Source organism: Euprymna scolopes, chromosome 21 (genome assembly GCF_053919585.1).
Source record: "Euprymna scolopes isolate OS-2025 chromosome 21, ASM5391958v1, whole genome shotgun sequence".
In the NCBI taxonomy this organism is placed as follows: domain Eukaryota; kingdom Metazoa; phylum Mollusca; class Cephalopoda; order Sepiida; family Sepiolidae; genus Euprymna; species Euprymna scolopes.
In genome coordinates, this window is record NC_136502.1 from 18,238,497 (window position 1) to 18,243,674 (window position 5,178).

At 27.5% G+C, this 5,178-nt stretch overlaps 1 protein-coding gene across 4 annotated transcripts in view; it reads left to right on the forward strand.

The window, feature by feature from the left end:
• The first annotated feature begins 2,315 nt into the window (after positions 1-2,315).
• LOC145242033 (protocadherin beta-14-like) overlaps positions 2,316-5,178 on the forward strand; it is a 47,146-nt gene continuing 44,283 nt past the window's right edge. The window contains exon 1 of one of the 4 annotated variants that reach the window (XM_080104928.1): positions 2,316-2,728. The gene's annotated coding sequence lies outside the window, so the exon portion shown is untranslated. The remainder of the gene's footprint in view (positions 2,729-5,178) is intronic. The other 3 variants (XM_080104926.1, XR_013862640.1, XM_080104927.1) reach the window with 3 other exon arrangements.

The window sequence follows — 5,178 nt, forward strand, 5'->3', positions numbered from 1 at the left end:
TAATTATTCAAAATTGTGTTGGTAGCAATATTCGAATGTATGCCAGTTGCGAATTTTAGTTCAAAACGGAAGGCTTCAATTTCGACTTTTGAGAATTCTTTAGTGATGAGATTTTGTATTAGATCCGGGTGTCCTATGGTTCTCCATTTGCTGTTTGAGATTAATTTTGTAAGTTTATTCTTCAGTTTGAAAATATGGTGGATGTTGAATCTTTGAATTATTGTATTATTGGTGTGTGTGGGTAAAAAAAGATGTCTGATTATGAGAGAAATGTCTGATGCATATGATTTTTGTTTATTTATCCTGGAAAATATTTTTGTGGCTTTTCAATTAGCATTTAATATGAAATATGTGAGATATTGCAAAGTTTTCAAAGTGTTTGTGAGGTATGTGAAGAGAGAGAGAGAGAGAGAAAGAGAGAGAGAGAGAGAGAGAGAGAGAGAGACCACCTTTTTTGAAAATTTTATAAGTTCCAAATCTCAGCGACTATTGATCAGAATTTAATAAATGAAGGCTCGTTGGAAAGGTAATGACCTGAATTGTGTAGTAGGCTATGTGACATTTGCCCTTAATGTCGCACATTAAGGGGATCGTCCATCATCCAGAGCCTATTTTTGACACTTTTTTACAGCCATAAAATGTTTCAATTATAGTCATTTGTTTTCTAGTTAGCATGTGAATTACAAAATATCTGATATTTTCCCAAACTCTCTGGCCTTGATGGAGCGAAGACAAAAACTTGCCACTATGGTTTCAAATGATCTGAAATAAAAGCAAGGGAAGGCTTGGTTCCAGATATTTCTCATATGTTATATCTCCCCGATTTGATTTTCATACATAAAATAACTTTCATAGTGTATTTGATACTTGAGATATTCATAATCGTACCCTATTTCCAAAAGTCTCTCCTCCATCAAAGCCTGAGTTTTTGGGGAAATATATATATATATATATATATATATATATATATATATATATATATAACTTGTCGGTGAGATACAAAAATGAATATATCCGTTTCTTTAGATTTTGTTCCAGCACAAAATTATATTTTAACAAAAACTGACAAACAAATTGTTAGTTGATTTTTTTAATAGCTTTGATATATTTATATTTTGAGGTAGCTTTTAGAAAAAGTTCACGATCAAAAAAATACATAAAATATTGGAAAAGTTCTACATAAACTTAAATCGGTGCTATTTTATGAACGGTTTCGATAGTTGTGCAATTGATTAATTTTATGCTGTGTCTGTGTTCTTTCAGGCGCTTTTACGAGTATTAGAATTAAAATCGATAATTGTATCGGAATCAGGAATTTAGAACAGAATCGGTAATTGTATTCAAATCGGGAAAATATTGGAATCGACCCATCATTACTAATAATAAATGATGATAAAATGTACATAGCTTAAACTTTCCTGCGGTTACATGGTATCACCGATTATATGCAGTGTATCCGACTATAATCGATCTATAATAAGATTTTTTTTATTGATCCTAATCAGATATACTTCTGGTAATCGACAATACCATGAAACTTCAGTAAAGTATTAAGTCAAGTACATTTTATCATTATTTATTATTGATATAGCTTCATCCGTTAGAATATTTAGTTCTGTATTTGTCTAAGATTAGCTATCTTAATTCGGTTCGGTTCCGATTTTGAGAGGTGCGTTTTCTTCTTTATATATATATGTAATAAGAAATAATTATAGAGAGCTCAATTCCATTACAGAATATCTTTATACTTATGATATATAATTAGTCATTCTACCAGCAGTTTCCAAGGTAGAAGGCTCATTGGTTGTTAGCCATGTATATAAAGATAATATTTAAAAATAAATATTAACAATTATTTTTAAACCTATGGACAGATGTGTTTCAAACTTACCGTCTCTTTAATGCAGAAGATGAGAATTACTGCCAGTTGGTAGATTCGAACCCAGTCACAAAGTCCCCCATATATATATATATATATATATATATATATATATATATATATATATATATACACGTGTTATATATAAGATGTGTGTGTTTGTGCGTGCGCGCCCGCGTGTGTGTATATATGTTTCTGTACATTTATATATCTGTATATATGAAACACATGTACACAAACCAATAAACATCTCACGTGGGTAAAATTGTATACAAAAAAAAAAAAAAAAAAAAAAACACGCCTATAATCCACAAAATTATGTGCCCATGCATGATCCATTCATTCTCAACAAAGCCACTGCAATGCAAGTGCATGTACATTAATGAAAAAAAAAAAACACGAAATTATACTTTAACATTGTTCAAGTTCAGCATGTGATATCAATATGACCAAGCATGGATGAAAAGAGAGACGTAAGCATTGATAGAAGAGGAGCTATGCACTTTATAATGAATCGAAAGGGTCTGAATTCATATTTGTTCTATTATGTTTCCCTTTATGCATGATCTGCACTTATTTATGTATATTTAATATGCTCATATAGATATCTCGTTCACATTAGGTAGAGACAGTGATCCAACTTTCATTCAATCAGTCCAGCATTGACTGAAACAGCTCGCTCACACACAACACATTTAGTAGGACTACACGCTGCTATCTCGCACACACACACTCATACCTATAGTTGTTGTCACTCAGCAGCAGTAGTAACAACAGAACTCTTTACAAGGACGTTCATATCATCAAGCCACAGACCCATCACAGACTCAACTGGATTTAACACCACAGGTGAGTTCCTCTAACTGTTTTTGTGTTTCCTTAATTTTTCTCTTACTAAAAATTGTCTAAATGGAACACATAAGATTTTAATATTTAAAAAAAATGTGAGAACTGATATTACTGAGAAAAAATATATTAATACACTTGTTGATTATTAGTTTTATGTACAAGTTTATATATTTGTGTGTATGTGTGTGTGCGTGTGTGTTAATTATATGATCCAATAACTGAATAAAATCTAAAATTTTAAACACTTTTTAGATATTTAATACAGATAAAATATTATTTCTGAACATGTCTGTAAGGAACTGTACAACCTGCATGAATGAATGAGATAGTAACACTGATTTTTTGCTGTTAAATATTTCAACACAAAAACAAAAAGTTAAACAAAGTAAAAATATTGCTAAATAAAAAAAATAGCTTTAAGATAACAGTTTTTCTGCTGCAGTCTGTTTCATTTATATTTTACAGGTTGGAAAATTAATTTCTCTAATAACAGTTATAATGAGGATATGTTTAACTTTTTAAAAGAAAGAAAACCAACAATTTGAAATATTTCATATTTTCCTCATGAGAATAAGTATGATCAGTGTCTGTTGTTGGGTTTATTAATCTTTAAAATAAATCCTATATTTCCCATTTTTTCTTTTGGTTCACAGCAGATCTTAGAAAATCTAAAAATATGCAATTTATTATTGATTTATTTGTTGTTTCTTTATGTTTTGTTTTGTTTAATCTTTTCAAACATATTTCAGCATGTTATGAATTAGATTTAAAAATAATAAATGAAAAGTATTATAGTGCTTAGTTTTTTGTCTTTATGATATGAGTAGTATTTTTACAACAAGTCTATATAATGGTGTATATAAAACAATCCAAATACTAATTTGAATATTTATCATTCTAAAAAAAATTGTTTAACTATTCCACTTTAAAGCAGACTATTTAGTTTAGTTATTTTTATTGTAGTGCTATAGTTCCAAATTTGACACTTCATATTGATTGATTGATTCTTTCATTTCACTTATAGAACGCAAGATTTATGGATGGCTAATGCATGTTCTAGTTTGTGAGTTAGTTTTATACATATACATCATTTAAACGTGATAGTATAAGGAATTATCATCAGGAATATAAATATTAGTCAGGAGACGAATATAGCTCTATTTTCAGTATTATATTTTTAACTTATTTAAAATCAATATTTTCGATTTAGAAACGTTGAGTTCGCTAATTTTATCATCTTACTTTAAATTCTCAGAAGTGCACATGTCTTTTCATACTGCTAAAGTCAGGATTTTTTTTAGGGCCGTAGTAGGAAATATTTGTAAATTATTTCATAAGTAATAATATTAAGAAATTAATGACAGAATAAATTTATACTTATATAACTAAAAATAATTTTATTCAATATCAAATTTATATCAAAGTTATATGTGTATGAGATCATATCAACAGATATTAATTCTTACTAGTGCATTTTTAGACTATATATATATAACTTCAAAAAGTTTAAAAAATTATTTATATGCATTCAATTTATCAAATAAAATCATTTTTAACAGACAATTTTAAGTTGTTACCAGTTATTTTACGTAGAAATAAATTTGTGTTAATTCAAGCTTTAAATAAATCATTATCGATTAAACACTATTTAAATTTAAAACTATCTTAGAGTAATAACTTAATCTAAATCGTGCATGAAAGTTATTCTATTATAATAAATGTTTTCAGCGGAGACTGTATTCATTATTAAGCTGAATCTACAAGATTATATATATATATATATATATATATATATATATATATATATATATATATATATATATATATATATATATATATATATTATTGTTATTATTATTATTATTATTATTTCCATCTACATAAAATTTTATAAGGGGATATAATATTTTACATGTTGATTTTCAGTATTTAGTTCAACAGAGCTCAATACATGAACAGAGTTAGGTAGTAAGTTATAGAAATATTTATGGTAATTAAACTATAAAAAATTGTCAGTATTTAATCCTCATGAAGATTCGCCAGGTAACGAATCCTCATGAGGATGAAATGCAGAATATTCTATATAGCTTAACTGCCACATATATTTTTATAACTTATTATATCTATCTATATATATTTCAGAAGAATAAGTTGAGTAGTTTCACGTTCACACACACTTTCTCTCTCTTTCTCTCTCTCTCTCTCTCTCTATATATATATATATATATATATATATATATATATATATATATATATATATATATATATATATATATATATATATAGTAAGTTTTGAAAATTAAGCTACACAGAATTTTTATTGGGCTGGCGTGAGCACATAAAAACACATAGCAACATTGATTCCATCCAATAGCTTGATGAATCCTCATGAGGATTAAATGCGAAAAAATCTGTTTTGCTTAATTGCCATATATATTTTCAAAACTTAC